At 41.3% G+C, this 24385-nt stretch overlaps 1 protein-coding gene across 7 annotated transcripts in view; it reads right to left on the reverse strand.

Annotated features, from left to right (window-relative positions):
* The window catches only part of Fat3 (FAT atypical cadherin 3), a 584013-nt gene that overhangs the window by 497790 nt on the left and 61838 nt on the right, over window positions 1–24385 (reverse strand). The gene's annotated exons all lie outside the window — the stretch shown is intronic.

Genomic DNA, 24385 nt, shown 5'->3' on the forward strand with positions numbered 1-24385 from the left:
ATTTTATTTATCCATTCATTTTCATTTTGACAGCTGCACTGGGGAATACTTTTTTCCAGTAATGCTAAGTAATCAGAACTGTAGTGGGTAGCTGTTCCAGCTTTGATCTGGAAATACCAGGGGGCTTCGGTAACTGTCACACCTACAAGGCAGGGCCGAGAGAGGACCCCTGAAGACCCGAGATCTGGATGGGGGAGCTCTCTTGGTTTTTGAACCCAGGAAGCTGGAGGTAGACTGAGCAGAGTTCTCCAGAGAACACTGCCGGACTGCACCACACCTTTCCCAGACCCTGTAATGTATTGCTTCACTTATAAGTTACGCTACAAAATAAACCTCCCTTTTAACTACATGGAGTTGCCTTAATAATTTCACAAATACAGAACACTCTAGAATCCTGGCTACATTTAAATAAATTGAACACCATGTCAAGATTAATTTTTCCTGTGGTTCCAAATCTACCATCTTCTTGGTGGCACAGCCCACATATTGAGTGGCAGGTATTTACAACATGACAAGGAACTGAATTGGAGAGGAAGGCAATGTGGTCATTAAACAGTCCCCTTAGTTCAACACACAGCAGCTTGATGCCTTCCCTCTCTCTCCTCCTCTAGGCCGAAGAGCAAAGCAAAACTGATCGAAAGATAAGGTTTCCAAAAGTGACTTCATCATTTTTCCTCAAAACAAATAGTAAGAAATATGCAGTTCTAGCAGTAACTTATTTTCACATGCGTTTTTAGCTTAATTTTAGAGGGCATTTAGAAAAATTGATTGACAATTTGGTTGTATAATTTGCCAAGACTAACCTAAGCAATTAATTGTGAAGTAGTCAAGGAGTGAACACTCCAATTTAACTCTCTAAGCATGGGTAGCCAAGAGCATATTTTTGGCATGCTAGTAAGAGAATGGTTTTAATAGAAATTCATTTAGATTTTTTTTTTAAACCAAAGCAACTAATAAATATGCATTTGGTATATATTCTTCAAGAACAAAGAGTTAAAACTGCCAATAGGCACGTTATCTCAGGGCACAGGTTGGTTCTCAGTCCCGAACCCCTACTTCGTTTCAGCTAAATAAGACCTCCTCTGCTTACAGAGCTTCGAGTGGAGTGTCTGCTTTGTACTTCCAGAGTAATTCCATCTTCCTAGCATCATCTAGTCCTAACTTTGTTTTGCTCCTGGCACAGCCTGGATTAGGAGCTCTGCAGAGGCTTTGAAGGTCATTCAACCTAGCACTTTCTGTTCAGTTTCTACTTGAGGACTCATTTTTTTTCATGACAAACCCTTTGGGAAATCTTTTAATGATCTCATCATTTTTGCATGGTGTGTGAGAGAAGATTTGAAATAAAGCATTTCACTTGAGATCAATACATTATTAAAGATTTTATCTCAAAGTTCATTTAATACAACTTTAATAATATTCATTATGTATGAAGACAAATTTTAACTTTCCCTCATGTATAAGTAATATATTCTGTTTAATTTACTTCAAATTTATTTTATAAGGAAAAATGTAGTTTGTCTATAATTAAAATTTGAAATAGCATTATGGTGGGTATTATTTATTTACCTAGAATCAAGTATTCAACTACTGAATATCTTATCAAATATAAACTTGATTTTTGATAATGGAAAGGTATATATCACATACTTAAAATTAACTATTGTTTTTCCATTTTTATTATTTCAGGATTCAATTGCAACCTATTGACAACCATAGAGTCCATGGATGCTATTTAATCCCCATGATTAAAAAAGCAAAGAAGACAGAACAGGTACTTGGTTTTGCATTTTGATAAGCTGATATGCAGTATTAACATGCTGATCAGCTCAGCTTGGAAATACCCTGATGACAATCTCAACAGCATCAATGTAAATGCCACTTTTCAGTGTCTTGCCAGTTTAAGGGTGCTTCAACATTTCTTATGATTTCTCTTTTCAACCCCAAAATCTATTAATCTATATAAAACATCATGCATGTTTAAAAATCAGGTTGAGTATGTCTGTGGTGATATATTGTGTACTCTAATAAAATTTGCCTGAAGATCAGAGAACAGAGCAAGTCACTAGATTAAACATAGATGCCAGGTAGTGGTAGTACACGCATTTAATCCTAACACTTGGAAGGCAGAGATCTGTCTGGACCTCTGTGAGTTCAAAGCCACCCTGTATTACATGAAATTGACTCAGTCTAGGAGAGAAACAGAGCCAAGCAGTGGTGGCACACATCTTTAATCCCAGCACTTGTGATCTTATGTTTTGCTACCAGTATTTGGGAAGCACACACACCATTAATCCCAGCACTAGGAAGGAAGGAAGGTGGCAGGGCGAAGAAAGGTGTATAAGGTGTGAGGAGACAGGGTAGAAGCCTTTTGGATAGAGAGCTATTTTGGCTGAGGACTCAGAGCTTTCAAACAGAGGATTCATGGAGTTGGCGAGGTGAGACATGGCAGTGGCTTGTTCCTTTATCTCTCTGATCTTTCAGCATTCACCCTAATATCTGGCTCTGGTTTTTTTTTTTATTATAAGACCATATTAGATTTTGAGCTCTATATGTGTCTAATACACAAGGCATAGAGCCTGATCTCAGGCTACTGATTATACATGTGCATATGACCTTCTCTCACTATGGTGGTTGCAGCCAGGAAGCCTGCCAGGTGAATGGTCTAGTGAAGAGGTTGGAGAACTTATTTAGGAACTAACTAAAACTCCTGGTTATTTGGCTACAGAGATAACACACAGGGACACTGGTTACCACAGCCTTAGCAACAACCCTAGCCCACCCCCACTCCCAGCACCAAACCCAGGCCAGGTGAGGCTCAATTCCTTGGAGGCAGCTTTAGAGGTGAAATAAAGAGTGGCCCAGCCAGAAGTGGCAAGTGAGTCCCCTGAGCACTATCAGGCTGTAACTCCTTGTGGTTTAAAGTCTTCTGTGGCGAAGGAGATGACTCAGCGGCTGAGGTGCCTGACACTAATGTGAAAACCAGAGTTCAGGTCACCAGCACCCACATAAAAACTCTGGGCGAACATCATGGGCCACCTCTACACATATGCTTGTAAAGTGGAGAAGGACAAACTAACTAGATAAAGAATCAGTGAGCTCTGAGTTCAAGAGCTGTGGCTTCAATGCGTAAGGTGCAGAGTGATCAAGGAAGACACTGAAGTTCAAATCTCAGCCCCTGACACACACAAACACACCTATACACAGGAAGAATAAAAAGAATGATAAAGACAGAATCAGACAGGAAACCTAGCTGCAGTCCTGAGACCCACCAGAAGCAAACGGTGATAGCAAATAAAACAAGCATGCAGCATAGAGTGCTCGCCAATGCTCAGGAAGACTAAAATTCCCTTTCTTTCTACCAAACCAAGATAGGACTGTGTTTTTCTCTGCTTAATACAACAACAACAACAACAAACCTTAGTAATTTTTGTAGAGTGTTTGGTTTGTTTTATTTGCAATCCCTGAAATTGAACTTAGGGCTTTGAGCATGCTAGGCAAATGCTCTCCTACTGAGCTACAGCCCCAGCCTTTTTGTAAATGTAAAAAATCAGCAAGTTCGAGTTTGTGTGATGAAGTTTCATACCAGTGCAGGCAGGAGCGTATCACTATGCTCCCCTCTGAACCTTAGAATCAATTAAAATTATGCAATGACCTACTAACTAGTCAAAGATTACAAAAGTTCTTAAGTTAAGAAAAATATGAAAGGAAACTGTGTTTTGTACATGCATAGAAAAAGACACTAGGGCCAGGTGGTAGTGGCGCACAGCTGTAATCCCAGCACTCGGGAGGCAGAGGCAGGTGGATCTCTGTGAATTCGAGGCCAGCCTGGGCTACAGAGCTAGTACAGGACAGGCTCCAAAGCTACAGAGAAACCCTGTCTCAAAAAACCAAAAAAAAAAAAAAAAAAAAAAAAAGAAAGAAAGAAAGAAAGAAAGAAGGAAAAAAAGACACTAGGACATGATAAATGTGCTTATCACCTAGTCTCTGAGAGTTTATCATACAGAATTATGTTGGCTTTACACTAATAAAGCATATGCATTCTTAAAATCATCTGTGCTCTGTAACACCACACAATAAAACCAAGCAGCTCATCAGGTAGATAAGGCTTGAGGAACACCACAATCAAAACATTGCTCATAACATATTTTTTGAAAAGCAAGAAGCTAATAAAATGGTAGCAAAATGCAGCATGTGTTAAATGGTTGAAAACTGTGTGAATACTACAGTAGAGGTTGCAGTTTATCTTGTTAAAAAAAAGTCTTAGAATTGCATGGGTGCCTTTGTGGCATTCCTGTGAGGCTGCAGTTGTGGTTTCGACATCACTTGGTGCTTCTTGAAGGATCTCCATATTCTGAGCTTTGGTGATGTGGGGGTGGGGACTCCACGTTGTATACCATTGCAGAGCACTAAGGAAGAATCTCAAGATTTTGCAAGACTGTCAAAACTATGGAAGGTACCAAAAGGAAGAAGCTTTGATGGGAAAAACACATGCTTTGGTCACAGACCAATCCTTAGTCTGTGGTTAAGAGGCCTCAGCTAGTAAATTAGGAGCACCTGGGAACCTTCTGAGTGGGATAAAAATTTCTTTGCAAGAAGAACATTCCTTCTGTTTAAGGAGATGATGAAGCTCACCCAAAATACACAAAAGAATGTTTTCAGTTGGCTATGTTTTCCTCACATATCACTGTCAGGCTTCTATGACAGTCAGACTGAAGTGGAGTTCCCAGTAATTTCCAAGGCAATTGTTGTTAGTATGATTGATACAGAAGCCAGTTCCTGTTTTGTGTGGAATAAAATGACTAATGGACTCCCAGAGCCTTTCAAAGATAACTCAGTTATTTTCTGAAACTAGGATATCTCTACATAAGAAGTCCTGTCTTCTCAGCTTATATGTAAGATGACATGTATGCTTTGCTTTTCTCCAGATTCAACAAAAGTGGCACAGAAAAGAACCACTCTTATCCAAAAGGCTTGTCAGACTCTGAGAATCCTCCAGGATGTAACATTCCAAGAACACCCACAGGTATAACTGCCTCTACTCCATTAATAGTGACTATGAATCTTCACATAGATTACTAACATGCTCTGGAATTTTTAATTGGCAAATCATAACCCAAGGAATTAAAATAGTTTTATCTTGGGAAGATCACAACTCCTGTTTCCTAAGTTTACAGGCATGATTAAAAAGATGGCCTTGTGTATACTATATCTCTCCAAGGATAAAAGAAAAATTGTAAATGGAAAGAAACAGGAAATCAAAAAGTTTGTTGTTTGTTTTTCCTTTAAGACAATGAAATACACATTCTGTCTACAACCATAGATTGATGTGATTGCTTTCCATTTAAATATTAAAAGAAAAAAAAAAGAGGATCTAATAAGATGAGCTACAGAAGTCAAGAAAAAACTCTCATTTCAATCTTCCCTCTAGACCCAATTAGTTGGAAACCTTAGAAAAAGAACAATGCACCAATTCTTTGCAGCAACAAATTATAGAAGCCCTTGCCTTTCAGTCAGAGTAAGTGACAGATAACAGCATAATAAACTCAGCAGGCATGCCTGCAATGCACACTTTTTGTTGAACTCCTCATGCAGTCCCCTAAGAACTGTGTGTCAGAACTCTAGCCTGCCTGTTCCATCCTTCATTCACTGTCTAGATAACAAGAAAAAGGCAACCATCTCCCTTTCTTACAAACCTTGTCCTGGAAGAAGACAGAGGAGGATGGAAGGAAAAATGGAAAGGATCATGATAATCACTCTCACAGAATTGAAGAATTGGCCATGAACTCAACACACAGCAATGAGCCCCTTAGTTTGAATGGTGCTGGTTACAAGTCCTGAGCCTGCCCTACTTCTGTCTCCCAAGGGAAAAAAAAGTATGTACTGCTCTCCTCCTTCTCCCCCTCCACCTCCCCCCCATTCATGTGTGTGTAAGAAAGAGCAAAAGCATGCACCAATGTATGGATGAGGAGGGAAGGGCTGAAGAGAATGGAGAATATGAACAACATATGGAATGAGCCTCACAACGATGAGGTCAGGACTGCCAAGGGCTGCATTCTGGGGCAGCAGATTTTCACAAGGCTTCATGACTTTGCAAGAAAATGGCTTGTGGGGATACATAACACAAGTAACTAAAAGAAGAAATTAGATACAAAATGAGTTGGCTGAACTGCCAAGAATGAAGGATTCAGACACTACAGGTTCTTGGATTTCATTTTCACACAGCCTATGGATTGACTCCCCCCCACCCTCACCCCTTGCTAGAAAGTTCTGGGTCCCTGGGGTGCTGAGTTCCAGAGGACCCAATTAACACCATACTTGGCTAGCTCCCTGGTATGATCAGTATGACATATGCTGCTGTTAGCATTACTTTAAAATAAGAGAGCCTGCTCTGATTTATATCCTCTGTTGAGTGACAGCCAAGTGGGGTGTCAGGAGGGGTACCCACATGTCAGACAAGAAGTAGGCTATAACTTGATGGAATCTGTTTAAGACCTTCATTTTGAAGGGAGCTTTGAGTTGGTAAGTTGCCTTCTCTGCATCTGCAGGTCTTCCTGGCCCAGAGGCACTTTCAGGCTTTTCCAGGTCAGACTGACCACTGGTCATGACCTAATCCTAGTGTTTTGGCAAATGATGAACTGGAGAACCTTGTCTGGGAGTGTTATCTTGTTTTCTGTCACAGTGAGTAACCTTCACATTAGACTCCTTACTAATTGGTATGTTTTCCCCACTGGTTTTAATTCTGCTTTGTTGTCAGGTAACTGAAGTTTATCATAACCCAGAGATAAAGCAAGATGACAAACAACACAAAATTTACATATTCATCTTGCTGTTACCAAAAGAAGGCTGCTCTTCTGAAGCTTGTCTCTGCTCTTCACAGCATCATTTTCAGTGTGACTCGATTCATCTGGGATACATCCTTTTCTAGACTTTGCTTGACATGCCTTTGTTTCCCTCTCTCTCTCTCTCTCTCTCTCTCTCTCTCACTCACACACACACACACACACACACACACACACACACACACACCTGAAAGAGAGTTGAAAGCAAATACCATGCTTTTCCTATTACAGTTCTAATCCTCTGGTTTCAGAAGTGTGTGACTAGAAATAAAATGTTCACGGTAAGTTCAGAGCTTCAATAGGAGGCACACATCTCGGTGCATCACTTTCTGATAAAATTGTTAAAGAACAAATTTCCATAAGAATAAGTTCAATTTAGAGTTTTTGTAAAACAGGAGACCACTAATTCCCATGAGTCAGTGATGGTCTTAAAGAGTTAAGTCACGGAATCTGAAAGCCTGTGTTTAAATCATCTTCAAGCAATGACACAAGCTGAGGAGAGACATAAAATTAGTAAGTGCCAGGAATGAGGGGCTGTCAACACTAACCCCGAATTTCATGCTCCTTGGCCCTAATGCTGTGTTTTATTTAACACAGATCTCCCAATGAATAATTGCTCTCTTCTTGTGGGGTCTGGTACTTTAACATCAACTGTGGAGGAACTTCATACTGTGAGCTCCTTTGAGCGATATAGTGACCCAGGAAGAACCAGAAGCATAGGGCTAGGTCTGGCTGGTAGCTGGCACCTGCAGCTGTCTTTCAAGGGAAAGTCTAAGATGCATTTCCTTGCCAACCTTCCCCTATAGGCTCCCTCCCCAGCCTCCCCCTGCAGCATCCCAGGGGCATCCTTTAGGAACATGATCACTTGGATGAGCAAATCTGGCCTGACTGAAGGGGATGGATACACTCTGCTTTCTGGAATGCTACTTATGTCTCACTTGATTATATTTCTGCCTGGCCAGGGAGTGAGCCAAATTAAACAAAGGAAAACTTCTGAAATATTCCATTTTGGCTTGTATATGATGTTGTTTTCCCCTGTGCTGTTTTAAAAATGAGTTGGGGTGTCACTGGTCTGAACTGTCCTGTATGGACCCTCATGAAAGAGAATTCTCTGACATCAAGAGCAGATCAAGGTGTTGGGAGGACTGATACTAACCCAATATGGGAAAAAATATAAAGTATCAACTTAAATATAAGTAAAGATCCCTGGAAGAAATTTGTTTCAGAACTTCAGCCAGGAGAATCTGGGGAGCACTGCTGTGGATGCCCATGCCGTTGAACAAAGATAGACCCCTCTTCCCTGAAACAAGACCATGGAGGGTGAGTAACAGGAAGACAGCAGCCCTGAGAAGCTAAAAGTAAAATAACAATAAGGACACGCCTATTGTCCACTTCTGTTTTCTTATTAGAACTAGTACATGCAGGTAACACGTGAGACTCCACCCATTGATTCAGCCAGGTCAATGTCCCTAAAGATAAGATTTTGCTTTAAAAACTCCTCAAAGATGAAAAACCCATACAAAAAGTTTCCACCTATCCTTCCCTCAGCGCTCCCAGGGGTTAACACAATGATTATGGTGTGCTAATTCTATGTTAACTATTGTTGATATTGGGAACTAATAAACAGATTACTGGCTCTTGTCAATGGCTGCACATTCTGTTATTTTGCTTGTTCAGCATTCAACACAGGTATCTGCACAGACCTTCCCTGTCATGTTAACTCTGTCTCCCTGGTCTATAAGATCCCCTTACACTTTGTCTCTCATGATGTTGGCATTTGAAGAGTTCTGGTTTATGGTATTGTGAACTGCCTCTCAGTTTGGTTCTATCTGGTATTTTCTCAAGATTAATTCTACTATCATATCCAGAAGATGGGATGATGCCAGACATCCTGGCATGCAAAAATTTGGTCATTAGATTAACTGTGATTGTTCTAGGCCTGGTTGTTATGAATCTACAGCTTCCCCTTTTAATCTAAGCCTTTCTTATGGAGACTTACTCTGGTTCTCAGAGAGTATTTTGCTTTTGGTACCTTTCACCCAGTAACTTTGGCACCCACTCTTGACCCTTTGCTTTGATGGATGCCACGTGGTAATTATTTGTTCCATTATTCCTTTTACATTTATCAGTTAGAATCCCAGTATAAGAAAAAATACCTTTAAAACAATTGTTTAAAGAAAAAAATAATGAAAACTTGATGATCTTTAAACCAATATAATTGGTCTATACTATAACTACATAATAGCTCCTCAGTGCTGCCTGCTCTTTGACAAGGTGAGAAAGCACCAGAGGCTTCTGCTGGCATGTCAAGATCTTCAGCAGCAGCAGGAGGAGGAAGACAAAACAGAACAGAACATATCATCAACTTCCCAGCAGCGATGGCTTATAGCAAGGGAACTCTGAAACCAATGCTAACTTCTTTTAGAAATGCTTACTAAGGTCCTATAATTTATAATGCCCCACACATGTTCTTTTTCTGGCCCAGCTCAGGGTCCTACAATACATTGAATCTTCATGCCTGGGTTAGTCTGACAAAGTTGAAAAATCACCCCAGCCCCACAGAATGAAGCTGTTGCATGCCCCTGAATCAGCACATTCACTCTCTGACCACCATCACTGGACCCTCTCCTTCAGGCCACCACATGTCTGCTTTATCTCAGCCTGGTCTTACCTCATCCCTGTCTAGTTGAGGAAGAGTCAAGTTGCTTAGGACACAGACTGAAGCTTTCCTCTTGACTTCCTATTCTGAAATTGTGCCCTCCCTGCTACAGTAAGATTGACCTCACATCTCTCTATACTCCTGTGTTCTCAATGAAAATAGAACCCAGAAATCAGCCATCTTTGCCATTTCACATGTATAAACACCGTGTAGAGCCAGCTTAGCTACAACCTGTTGGACTTAATTTTTAGTCATGGGAATAATAGGAATAAAACCAATTCTACTAGGAGGAAACTTCATGAAAGCCACACGGGTACCAAAACTACACACTTTCCCAACTAGCCAATCTTCAGTATCTTTTCCTTACAACCAGGAAGCCAAGACTCTAGCCCAGAAGCTTGCATCCATATCAATCAGATTTCCAGGAAGATGAAGAAGTCTGAGAAGCAAGTGAGATCAGTTGCTTCAAAAGAAGCCCCTCTAGAAACTGGCATACAGATGCAGACAGAAGCCAATTTTCACTGAGGCAAAGGTACAGGTCACAAAAGTACCTGCATCCCTGCCACAGCAAGAGGCAGCAAAGCACAGTTAACTCACTCCTCCTTGCCTCTGAGGACTAAGAACCCCACCTGGATAGGATTAAGTGAAAGTCTTATGAAGCAAATAATACAGAGAGGATTGGAAATCATATTGCAAAGTTCCTGTATTTTCCAGATACATATTTTTAAAACACTCTTTCAAAACTTGAAAACACCAAACAGAACATGTTGTCAAATCTTTTGGGCTTTCAACTAAAATCTTCATATAAACATGCAATTCCTAAAACAGGGTCTTGTTTCATTATTTATTATTGGTTTCTAAAACCCTCTAAATTATATTTTAATAGGCTGTCAACACTATCTCATGATTTATAGCATAAGCTGCTAAATTCTTGTTCAAAATGAAATGTTTGAACAATGATTGAATTCTGACAAACTCAGCTATGACTCTTGCTTTTCTGACTGTGCACCCCCAAATACAAAAGTCTCAAAAAGAAAACAAACAGAGAGAGAACTCATCACCTAACATACATAATGGGAACTCTGAAATAAATAATAACTAGTTTTTCATCATAGAAGATGGGCCACGGAACCGGAAAATGGTTGTGGGGGCCTCTGTGAAACATGTCTTCTCAATGTGACGTGGCAACTTCTTCCATGGACTCAGAGCCGCTATGGCAACTCACTCAAGACCTAAGCTGGATGGGGACAGTAAATATTCCATCCTGCATAGGGGAGAGGCTTTTGGAAGTTAATAGCTTTTCAGTGACAGAAAGTCATTTTCCCCAGTGGTGTAGCCATTGGTGAATTGGCGAGACTTGGCAAATAGCCCCATCCTTGCTCAGCAATCCAAATTAAACTCAGCAGGCCACCAAACACAAAAGAGACATGAAAACAGGAGTGGACCAGCTGGAACAAAAGGTTCCAAAAGGAGAAAGAGCAGGTGGAAAAGGAGCAAGGGGGTGAATTTGATTTATATATATATATAAATTTATATATAAATTTATATATAAAATCAAATATATATATAGTTTTAATACATGTCTGAATTATCAAAACATTTTAAAACTTAAAAAGTTTTCCTGCTCTTAAGTCATTTTTATAGTAACAAATTCAAAGACCTTCTAGAGTCTGAAATCAAAAACAACTGAGTTCTAAAGATATCTCCACTTGACTAAAAGTGTAGGACTCAGTTCTTCAGAGACTATAGCAAAGCCCATGATGGTTCTTCCAAGACTCAATGTCCGGCCTATGCTTCCAAGGGTCTGAAAGGCAGATGATCCCTGATCTCATCCTTCTGGCAATATTTACACTCTCTGGGGCTGCTATGGTAGTGACAGAGTTCTCATAGTGACAAAAGGAAAACCATCTTCTACCCCTGCATAATAGAGGGAAGAGAAAATGGCACAATGGAGATTCAAACCCGGGGCCAAAGTGTCAGTGTCAGATGGTCCTTCCCAAGGCAGAAAACTAACCCATCCAACTACAAAAAAAGAAGTAGCCTTGTTTGTTTGCTTGGGAATCAGTTCAGGTTTCAAGTTGTCCAGGAGTACTCCATCTTTTCCATGGGTGGCTATCCAGTGGGAACCCATGGACCACTTCACATGGCAGGATATGCAGGATTCACTGATCCCCCACAAAGTCTGTAAAGAGCTTGGAGACATAGCCATGACTCTCACCCCTGGGTAGGACTGGGTCTGCTAATTAGCTAGGCACAGGAATGAAGACAGCACAGCCTGGATCTTTGTTCACCCCAACAATGTTATTAAGTAAATATCATTTTGGTGAATAAAATTAGACTAAACCCACGTAAGCAAAATGACTTCTTTGCCTCCCTGGATATCTTATTAACATAACACAGCCAGATAATTAATCAGTACCAGGCAATTGTTAAATGACTAATAAAAACAATGATTAAAATAATAAACTCCAACTTGAGACTATTTCTCATTCACAGAAGACTGTGTGCTCTGGTTTGAATTTTCTACCGTAGGAAAGGAAATGCATACAGCTACAGAGCCTGTTTGTGCACAGAGCAACTTCTTTGCGGCTAGAGTGGACTAATATTCTACCGGGTGACTTCCACCACCCGGTTTTAGCAAGTGTGCTCCTCTTTTCCCCTGAAGCTAAATGCAAAATCCAAATGCAATAATGCCAAAAGGAAAAGGGGTGAAGGAACTTGGGGAGTAAAATAAGAGCTTAGGTGGTAATTACAGTTTGCATCTTCATGATAAACTGCTTGAGTTTTCAGCTGATTAAACACTAGTTTGGTTCATTATGAAATCATTCTAAAACAATGGCTAAATTTTTCCTCTTAGGATTCCAGTTTCTGTCTCAAAAAATCAGTAAGACCTTTAGATATTTATATCCAGTAGTATTTCAATCTTCCTAGAGAATAGTCTGCATTTTCTATTAGGTCGTTCTTACCACTTTCACTTTCAATGAAAAGGCGAACATGACCTCCTGTACTGGAGGTCATGGCACACACACACACACACACACACACACACACACACACACACACATGCATATGCACACATGCATATGCACATGTGTGCATATTTCCAGCCCTAGGGCAGAGGTAAGAACTGACCCTGGCCTTTCAGTGGAATTCTTGAATGTTCCCCAGAGTAAGGCTATACATTGATGACCCACATTTTCTCCAAGACCCATGGAGCAGGTGAGAGGTGTAGATTCTTCTGCTTACAGCTAACTTATCTGACAGACAGACAGCCCCGACCTAACATGAGCCACACGGTAATAGTGAATTTATGCAATGGATGTGTCTTTTAGTTCCACTAGCAGTAAAATCACTTGGCTTACAAGTTATACAGTCCATCACTGAGGAAGCAGTATTCCTCCATGCTTTCTTATTTACTTCCTAACTCCAGGTTCCTGCCCTGAGTTCTGGTCTTGGCTTCCCCAGTGATAGACTAACCTGTAAGCTGAATCAGCCCTTTCCCCATCAAGCTGCTTTTGATCACAGTGTTTTCTCACAGCAATAGAAATATAACTGAGACAGATGCCTTCTCTCCTGTGCCAAGCACTCATCCTCTTCTTTAGCCAAGTGTCTTTCCTCCTAGGGGAACTGTTGGGCATCTTAAGAGAAAGATGAAATCTCCTGAATAACTGCTACCCTCTCACACATGGCTCTTGGCGAGTCTGAGTCCCTGGCTTGTTGGAGACAAACTCAAGAGAGAAACACAAGCGAGTGCAGACATCAAACCCTGGCCAGTATTGCTGGTCACCAGAGGAAAGGGAATAATGAACAAAAGGGTCGGCAGCTCCAAGATTCAAGAAGAGCCCATGCAGCATCTGCTGAGGAAAACTCTGGCCAGACAGGACAAACACAAAAGAGCATCAGGCTACTCAGAGAGCCCTGGAGCCAGCACCAACCAGCCTCTAGCCAAGACACTGGAGCTCAAGCCTAGTAATTAAAACATTGTGTTAGACTAGAACCACAGCCAGGTGAGGAAGTCAAATGTCATCCACGAATCTGACAAACACCTACCAAGGCTTTCCACAGGCCAGGAAAGTTCTAGCTTTCAGGACACACAGAGAAGGACAGGTCACCATCGCTCTTAGATTCTGTTTAGTGGCAACAGACAGAAGAAGCAAATACAAAATGCCGCATAGTGGCCTGTGCTAATTAGACAACACACCAAATGATAAGGAGAGGCTGGGGTGCAGGAAATAATCTACTTAAGTAAGGTGTTCAGAGGATGCCTCTCTGAGAACAAAGGCATCAGTTTGAAGATCTATGGAAAGGCATGCAAGACAGAAGGAACAACAGTTCAAATCCTAGGATAGAAGAACCTGGCTGCATGTCTGCGCATGTTCATTAAACCCTCTCACTAAAAAAGACAGACAGTCTACCTTTGATATTTTCATAGTCTAGTGGGGGGCACAGACTCAGGAACACAGTAAACAAATACACAAATATCCATAATCACCAATTGAATGAGTTCTCTATACAAGTCTGCAGACACCTGTAATTTTAGCTCTTGGGAAGCTGAGGCAGGAAGATTGACATGAGGGAGAGAGTAACCTTGGCTTACAAAGTAAGCTCCAGGCCAGCTGGAACTATTGAGACCCTGTCTCAAAAATAAAAATAAACAAATGGTTCATGAGAGGCTCCTGAAAGTACAAACTTGATTAAAGAATTTGAGCTAGTGTAAGAGCAATGATTAGTTAGACACCAGCATAGAGAACAAAGGCAGAGAGTCCGGGACACTTCTGCAGCCAAGGTGTGCACCTTGGGCTGATGAGCACAGGTATGGCTATTCTCCATGGCCACAATGGATGGAATGCACATTGTTTGCCTATGAGAACTGGATTTATTTTGAATCATGTACATCCTAGCACACACCTGCTTCATAAGTTACTATCTCTTGGGCTTGTGGATAGAGAGGGAAGGACTAGCCAGGTTGTGAAGGCTGGAATATACAAGGACACACAGTAACATTTCTCTCTGTGCATACTCAGACTACTAAAGGCTTTACAGTTCACAAGAAGCTGGATGAAGATGAATTGAAGCTATTGACCCAGAAGCCTCCCTTATAAAGCTATCTTTTAAAAAGGTCATGAAGCTTCTTTATTATATATACTTTTAAAAGATTTATTAGTGATTTGTATGAGTATTTATTTGCACTACGTGCATGGCTGGTGCTCTCAGAGGTTGGAAGAAGGTATTGGATCTCCTGGAACTGGAATTGCAGACAGTTGTGAGCCTCCATGTGGGTGCTAGGACTCAAACCCTGGTCCTCTGCAAGAGCAGCAAATAGTCCAGACTGCTGAGCCACTCTCCAGCCCTACTGATGTTATTCAAATGATAACATGGCCTTTTGTTCCCTTCACTAAAGAGACATACATTATATGCAGTTAATTTGAAGAGATGAAAGGTGGTTTTAAAAGCTTTATAATTACTTCTATGCAGGCGTTCCTGCTGCGATTATCACATCTAAGTATTCACCCATTCTCTGGGATCCACCCTCATCATTATCTTGTTCACATGGAATCAGTCAGTCCATCTGAGAGATACACATCAGAATCAGAAATCAACTTTAATATCCTTTGGAAATGGCAGAAAGGTTTATGGCATCTCTGTCTCTAAGGTGCCTCCCAAGTTTTGGGACTTCAGGGGTACACCACCAAACTCAGTTTATGTGGTGATAAGGGTCTGATCTAGGGGCTTTTTGCATGCTAGATAAAAACATTCAACCAACTGAACTACATCTCCAGCCTTGCCCTTCACATCTGAAAGATCTAGTCCAAAAAAGGTATCAAAGTATCTAGAAGAACTCAAATAATGAGCTGGGTTTGAAAATTGATGTGTTCCCTCAGACTGACCAATCCACTTTGAAAGCAATCATCACAGGAAGTTTTTATCTATCTATCTATCTATCTATCTATCTATCTATCTATCTATCTATCTATCTATTTTCCTGTGCCCTGTTGTCTCACTCACAATCTCCTCCTTTCTCAGACTTCAGATAGACTCAAAGCTATGGGACTATGGACAGTTAGATTCCTATGTGGTAGCTGTGCTCACCAGCAGGACCACTGGCATTGAAGAAGATGCAACACTTCTTCAGCCACAAACAGTAGAGATATGGCCACAAATCCTCAGGGACATAACTCACAAAGATGAGCTAAGTGTTCTGAACATTAGCAAAAAGGAGGCAAAAAATGTGGAAGGCCAGCTGCTGAAATGAATTCTTCCCTTCAAAAGGCCTGTCCCACTTATAGTCAAGGGTTCTGCCCAAAAGGCTCAGGGAGAGTCTTAATCTCACCCACACTGTGACAAGCTCAAAACATTTATTTACCTTTGTTGAGATTAAAAAGTTTCAGTTAATTAGAAAGGATAGGGTTGATTTGCCTGAAGAAAAATTAATAAATTAGAAGTGACTTATTGGCCATTTTTAATAATATAGAGGTTTATCATGAAGATTGCAAATGTATACATGCATCTTGGGATGTTAAACAAAGACTCAAGCTATCAGAGAGTTCATGGGACTTCAGTAAGAACAATGCACCCACTTATATGCTACTATTTTTAGCTCACATTGCTTGCAAATGACCTAATATTACCTCATTTTAAAAGTAGTTTAGAGTAGAGAAAGTTCCTATATATGAAGTGAGCACATAGAAATCCAGAAACCAATGAAGAGTAAGGGGACCAGTCACTGTCTCCGGAGGTCTCCTGGGGGAAGGATTATAGATTGCTCTTAGGAACAGTTGCAAATATTTTCATTTACTGTGCAGAGTCCTTTCCTTAGACAGAATGCATTGGTCGAAAACAGAAAACTATAACTAAAGTTTAGATGACCGAACCAAAGACATGCCACATTCTTAGATCCCTTTGAAAGAGTTAAACGTTCCCCTGCTTGGATCCTCTCTCTTCCTGTGCTTCGAGATAAGTACCAGGAGATTTATGTGCCATGAATTTCCAATTACCCATCTCCACCAGCTGGGCTGTCAGTCATCACTTGCCTCATCCTGGATGCCTTCACCACCCCCACAGAAACAAGCTAATTCCTCCAAAAAGAGCTTACCACAAGCCCTGCAAAGGTTGGTTTATTATGTCCAGTGGATGCTGGACAGAATTTCTTACTAAATGATTGCTATTCCACCTTCTCACCCTACCCAATAAAGCAATACTTTGCACCTATTGCGAACAATTTAAGATTTCAAAAGGGATTGATAGGCAAAATTATCCATCCTGCATCCTCCCAGTATCCACTGAAGCAGAATTGATGAGCTCTCAAGAGTAATACCCCCTGCTTTGACATCTGGAAGCAGGTGGGAGAATTCTAAATGGTAACTATACTCACTTACAAACCTGCAGAACATAGGAAACAATATGTTTTCACATTCATGCTCAAACAATGATTGTGGGTTTGGAAGGAAAAATTAATGTCGGGAGATCTCCACTGAGTTTGGTCATGGGTTATGTCTAGAGAATGAATTAAGATCTAAAGTACTATTAAAAGGATTATAAATGGTCTGAATATAAGCCTTGTGGTTCAATACCTTTTTAAAAATGACAGCTTTTTGTAGTTTTTAGATATTATAGGGATACATCTAAAAATTATTTTAATTTTCATATTATGAGATGCTCATCAACTAATGATGGTGTCACAGCTCAATAAACTAATTAAAACAGGAAAAACGGCAATTGTCATTTGGTGATCAGAACAATGGTGAATTTTCGAATGGTTCAAATTTATTTCCTGTGATTGTCCCTATGTATATAGATCTAGGTGATGAATGGTGAGTTCTTATATGTAAAAGAATATGTCAGGTGTTTAAAAAGATTAACTAAGGCAAAGCCTTTTCATGAGGTTCTTATAGAATTTTGTGCAAAGTTAACTGTGAGGATTCTGAAGATTATGTACCTGCTAAAGGAAAACAAGGATCAAAAGATGGTGTCAGGAAGGAAGACTCCACCAAAGATGGGTAGAATCCAGTCAAGTACAATCTTCTCGTGATGTAGATGAACTAAGTTGCCTCCTCCTCCCCATCCCTCCTCTCTGCTGCCCTGCTCCTCCCCCCTCCTCCTGCTCTCATCCACTGCATTGCTTACAACCAGCCACAACTCTGTACTGTTTCACAGACCCCGTGTGGGAGTCAGGTGTGGAATTCTGAATTTTAAGCCAGGGGAAGCTGAAAGCCTAAGGTCAGAGCCGGCAAGGAAAGAACAGTTGTGTCTATCTACCCGGAGTTTGCTTGACAACCACCCAGCCAGCAGAGACTCTATTCCTATGTCCTGCCCTGCATGTTCACCAGGCTGCTGCCCCTATACCAGCTCTCCACTGGCCAGACCCAGGAGCTCCTGCCTGTCATCAGATCTCCAGGCTGTGCACTGGAGTCGGAGGCGTTGGTCTCACCCTAATGTGATGGTCTTGTGTGGCTCCTGATGCTTTGTCAATATACTCACGATGATTAGTGGCTATCCAAGAGTCTTTATGACTATTTCACAGACAAAACTCAAGGGTTAAAGGTCCTTTCTGTCCATATTCAGAAAAAACAGCTGGCTCAGAGCTGAGGGGGTATGTTTCCCCCCAAGAAGACAACAATTTCCTAACTGTGACCTAAAATTTGAGGAGAAATAGGGGGAAAATCCATAGAAGAGGGTTTTTTTTCCTCAATAGATCAATGTGCATTCAAAACCAAGATTTAAACTTTGATTCATTGATAATGATGGAAGATTGACGTATTTTTCCCGGGAAAGTTGAAGCTAATTTTGACTCTTTATCCACAACTCAGTGAAAGAACTGTATTTAACACAGTTCAACCCAGGATAACCAACATACAGTTTTCAGGTCACACTCTTCTCTCTCCTCAAATTCCTTCCTAGTGATCACTAGTGGCCTTACCTTCTGGCTGGGTCTCAGTACAGCCTTAGAAGATGTCTTCATAGAAAGGAGGGTTAAAGGAAAGCAGGAAGGAGATGAGAAAGAGGAAGAAATGAGGCACAGAGGAAGATTACAGAGAATGAATTGAGCAAGGTACTATGATATATAGATATGATCAAGTTATGAAAAGAACACCAGCCACAGGGTTCCAGGCAGCCCCCGTGGACCCAGTCTGAGCCATGTCTCCTGCCTGCAGCATCTCTATGCACCCAAGGCTGAAGAGCTGTCTAATGCACCCCAAAGTCAGTGGTCCCTACATGTAGTGAATGTCAAGTAGCAAGTGCTCAGTAAATGTAAGTTGAGGATATGGTAGAATGACAGGGACAGGATGCTCCACTTTGAGGAGACCTCCAGCTCTATGTGTCCTTTGCTCAGAAGACAGCATGAGGCTTCCAGTTTGCCAATGAAGATGCTGAAAGAAGAAGTGGCCATAGCCACTGAATAAAGCAAGCAAAGGGCATTAATAGAGATCAGGAAGGATTGCAGGAGATTATGCAAATGCTGCTGGATTTTCAACCAGGTCTTTAGAAAGAGGAGGCTTGGAAGAAGGAACAAAGAGTCGCATGCCTGAAATGAATATCCCACAAATGCCTAGCTCCAGCTTCTGCATTTTGTTTTATTTATTCATATTGCAAATAAGAACAAAAAGAGATTATGGGATAGAGGATTTTTTTGTGACTTACAAAGTTTGGTTTGATGTAGCAAATAATGTTAAATGAAATAACATAAGAAAGGCAAAATCAAGTTGTCCTATTCTTTGGGAAAGTTACTGCATCATAAATACTTATTTCTTAAGGCCTGATTGGAAGCCATCCCAACCTTGGGGTCCAAAGCACACTTATTTCCACTCCAGCGTGATGTGGCAACAGCTTATAGGGCATCTCCATAGACACCTTAGCAGTCCAGCAGCAATAGGACCCCACTATACTTTGTTGTGTAAGTATTGTGTGTGGAGTGTGTGTCCTCCCAATTTCCCCAATCCACATCCTGGAGCTGTCTAGCATAGTGGCCATACTAGAGATGGAGTCACCACAGAAATCAGGTCTCATGTATGGGGTCCCATGCAATGGGCTTGGAGTCCTCATAAGAAGGAATATCAGAGAATGTTCTCCCTTCCTATGACCAAATCTAAAGAAAAGACAGCTGAGACAATGGGGAGAGATGGTATGTGGAGTCCAGAAGTGAGATCTCTGCAGAGAGCAGGTTTCCAAAGTATAGCTATTTGATTCCCCAGCCTTCAGGGCTGTAGGAAAAACCACTCTCCACTGTTAACAGTGGTATTCTGTCATGGCAGCATGAGTAGACAAAGACAACTGAAATTGACTGAAATTGACAGGTTTTAATAAGGTGAGGAAGCCACTTCCTGAGAGATCGCAGCATCTGTCCTACCATGTCTTTGTGGGGCAGCAGCTTCAGCCATGCACAACTCTCTCATGTACTCTAGTACTGACTAGATAAAGCCTGCCTCATCTACCTCTAAGTGGTGGTAGTACTCAGTAATTGAACCAAAAATAACTGAAGATCTCCATGATCACAGAGTTGTGCTCTTATTACAAACAGAGCAGGGTCCTTCCTCTGGACTCTGACAATCAGTGTCCATGAGAAAGAAGGCTCAGAAGTCCCAACTAGACTCTCATCTTGAGATGACTCATACTACAGGTCTATTACTTTTAATTGCTCAATCAAGAAAACCGATTGATGGTAAATTAAGTAAAGGGCATGCACCATATATTCAAACTCAACAAGAAAGAAAAATTCTATATATGATAACAGAAGTTCTACTTCAAAACAGAAACAAAAATTATATGTCGAGTAACTGGACCACAAGTATGATTATAATTTTCTTTTTAGAAATTGAACCAAGTTCCATTATAATTTTTTAACAAACTGAACCAAGCTCCAGTCTCGGCAGAAACAAGCACTCTTAACTACTGAGCCATGTCTCCAGCTTTGACTTTCTTCTTTACATTCATGTGCATTTTATAGGATTCCTCCAAATGGCTGAACTATGTTTGAATTAAGAAAAAGAAGCTAAATATTCTTGACCTTTCAAGAGCACAGCCTTCATCCTGTTTTCTGAAAATGTAGAGAAGATACATGAATACAAAGAACAGTTACAATCAGACCCACAATCTCATGGATAACCAGTACTGACATTTGGAACACAGTAGAACTGGTTTCCTTATATAGTTTGATAAGTTCCCATCAACCTCCCAACTAAGCCTTTTACCCGGTAGCATCAGTACCATAAGCCTTTTACCTGGTAACATCAGTACCCTAAGTCTTTTACCTGGTAGCATCAGTACCCTAAGCATTTTACCTGGTAGCATCAGTACCCTAAGCCTTTTACCTGGTAGCATGGGTACCCTAAGCCTTTTACCCGGTAGCATCAGTACCCTAAGCCTTTTAACTGGTAGCATCAGTAGTACCCTAAGCCTTTTACCCGGTAGCATGGGTACCATCTTCATTTCTGTGTCCCAACCTCTGCCTCCCTCAGGCAACAGGGATCCTCTGGGAAATGTGTGCTCTGGGTCCCCACACTTCTACTGCCCTGCAGCAGCTCAAGGAGTAGAAAGTCTTTGTTTTCAGAAACACATGGTAGGCTAGTGCCTGCGGTGTCCATGACCAGGAAAATGCCAAACTTCGTGCTCCCAGACACAAGGAAGATTCTCCCTAAATGTCAATCCTTTCTTCTCGTATCTCACCCACTGCCAGGCACATGGGAGGCTATTGGTAAATGTCAACACCCCCCACTTCTGAATTACACACTTAAAGGTCTCCTTTAAGTAAATGTGTCATTTCAGGTAGGAAGAGTTCACAACATACTGCATAATTTAAAAAACATTATGCATAGTCACACAGATATGCAGTTGGGTTGGCTTGGTAAACACAGTGGCACCTCCACTCTGTGTTTTAAAACTTCACATGCTAATTTCCTGGAAGACATAAGGCAAGTGTCACACAAATTAAGTCTTTACAGACAAAAGCAACCATCTCGTCTCACCTACCATTCCCGTGGTCATGTTCAACATACTCTAGCTTTGAAACTACTGCTGTGGGTAAGTTGAAAATAAAGAAAAATATAGTTCTGGACATCTGGATTCATTAAAAAACAACCTGCTACCTTTTCTCCCTAATGGTGATAATGATAAACTTATGCTTCACATAGTCACACACTTAGGCTAAAGATATACACTTGGCATCTTTTATGAATTATTCTTCAGTTTGGCATTAATCCAAGGTTGTATTTAACCAACAGGCTCTGTCTTGGTTATAAGCCATCGATATCTGTTAATGGATGCTTGCTTGTGGTCCATATCTATGGTTACATTTTGTCTTATATTAGGTAAGAAGGATTTAAGCATTAGCCAAGCTTTTACCGGCATTCACATATGTCATTACACAAATTAATTTTTCATCTTGAGGAATAAACAGTAAACGCAGAAGGACATTGCTGTCTCTACTTGCCTTTGGAAACTAATCCTGTTCTCTCTCCTGGACTCGAGCCTAAAGTCCAGGTGGAGGTGCCAGAGGAATGGAGAGGTTTAGCTGGACAGGGAGGACTCCATGTTGATGCAGGCTAAGAAAGACATCGCCTGGTTGGAGATCTCACACGCAGGTGTACATTTCCAAGAGAAACACAGATCTCCACACACCACTCCAGGTCTGAAATCCTGCCCACTGGGAGGCCTGAGGAGCTTAGGCTCTTCTCTGTAGCTCGGGGCTGAGAAGGAGAAATTACTTCTGGCTGCCAGAGCATAGTGTACATTTAGACCAAATATCTCTGTTGAGAGAGGCGGTACATATTATATCTTTGCCCAATTACGATAGTGACTCTGGACTCTTCTTTCTTCCTGGATTTCTAATTAGCTAATGCTCCCCACCTCTGTAGCCTGCAGTCCACAGATGAGGGCTCTGGATTGCTTATTGCTCCAGCTCTTGCAGTACTAATTTGGCAATGTCTTCACCCTGCCCTCTACTCTCCAACCTGAGCCTGATTTCATAAGGGCAGCCATTAGGTTTTCAATGAAAGAAAATAGTAGCTCCTACCTGGGAATAATTCCTTCAGTTAACATGTTCAGAGAAAACCCTGCTAAGTGTGCAGCAAACACTGCGGTCAGTAGCCTGTAACTGCCACTTGAGTTTTAAAGAATGACAAATTACTGACAGTCTTTAAATTTCAGAATATTCCTTTGTAAAGTGGAGACAATATCTACCTACCTCCCCGCAGAGATGAAGGAGAGGAAGAAAGGAAAGGGGTAGGGAGAGGCAAGGAGAGAGGGAGAAAGAGAGAAAAGAGGAAGAGAGACAGGAGAGAGATGGAGAAAGAGAGAGGAGATAGAGACACAGAGAGAGGAGAGACAGAGACAGTGATATTTAGCGAAGCATAGCCTAGAGTAAACACTGAGTGTATCTTATCTCTCTGGCTATGGTTGGTCTCTAGAAGGATCAATTGGGGGCATCCGCCTTCTTGGATGTCTTTGTAAGCTCAGGTTCTTCAGGCTAGTATTTGTAATACTAACAGTATAACTGAGAGGAAATTCTATGATTACATGTACAATCTTTGTGTTTGAAGGTAGCTAATATGCAGCTGAAGAAAGCCATATAAATTTAATCTACTTCCCCTCCCATGAGCTTGGAATTTCTCTTATTAACTATTAACACCACAGAAAACAAAACCTTTGGGCCACAAAAGGGTAGACTTTCTCTGAAAATATCTATTCATTCATTCAACATGCTGATGGCATATTATGACATAGGCTTCACTGAGGAGCTACAAATACGGCCCAGACAAAGATAATAATCTTTGCTCCCCAGGGCATCTGTATTCTAGGTGAGAAAGAAGAGAAAGGAATGAAGACAAAGCCCAAAATAGATGAAGGTCAGAGGATGCCAGGGACAGCGGGGAGAGAGGACCATTCAAAGCATTACAGCAAGGCCTTGACAAGAAAGGGACCCACGTGTAAGGATGAGGAGCGGGAAAGAGACTGAGTTAGGGCTCGGAAGTGAGAATGGGGATCTCAGTCAGGAATAGGCCTAGTGAGAGAACAGTGTGCCAGGAGTCAGTTCATGGAGAAAGGTCAGACTAGTTCAGCGAGAAGGACCAGATGATGAGTATTTTTGCAAAGGTCACAGGATTAACTAGGAAGCCACTGGTATTTATAGCAGAAGTGAGATGGAGAAATGTAGCCAATATTTACCCGTATTTCTGAGCTGATTTGTTATAAGCAGAACACAAAGGAAAGCAGCAGGTTATATACTCTGCTGACTGCGACGACAAAGTGCCTAACAAGGGTGACTGAGGAACGCAGGTATATGGGGCTCACAGTTTGTGGGTCCAGCCCCTTACTGTGGGGAAGACAAGGCAGCGGGATGGAGAGGCAGCTGCTCACATTGCAGGGGCAGGCAGGCAGCACTGAGTGGAAAATGCTGGCACTATGTCCTTTCTTTTTTTGCAGTGGAAGACTCATTGAGTGTTGACATCCATGTGTAGGGTGGGCCTTCTTGCACCTCAGTTAATCCAATCTGGGAAATTCCTTACAAACATGCCCCAAATTTGTGACTCTAGATACTATTAAAATAACAATTAATATTAGCTTTCACAGGAAGAAGCAAGGAGACCAGCTAAAGAACATTATGATGATTTTATCTTTTAAATTAAAAAGCAGAGAGAGCATGGGTATTTTGTCTGCATGTTATGAGCGCATACCATCTACCTACAGTGGCCAGCGGAAGGCATTGGATCCCCTAGACCCGGAGTTTTGAGCCACCATGTGGATTCAGGGAATGGAAACCAGGTAGGTACCTTGGAAGAGCAGCCAGCCAGTGCTGTTAGCCACTAAGAGATCTCTCCAGTCCCACCGCAATGATTTTTAGAAAGAGCTGTTGATGGACTAATTGAAGATAGTAACAATGAAATATGTTTAGACT

Source organism: Onychomys torridus, chromosome 7 (assembly GCF_903995425.1).
Source record: "Onychomys torridus chromosome 7, mOncTor1.1, whole genome shotgun sequence".
Taxonomy (NCBI): domain Eukaryota; kingdom Metazoa; phylum Chordata; class Mammalia; order Rodentia; family Cricetidae; genus Onychomys; species Onychomys torridus.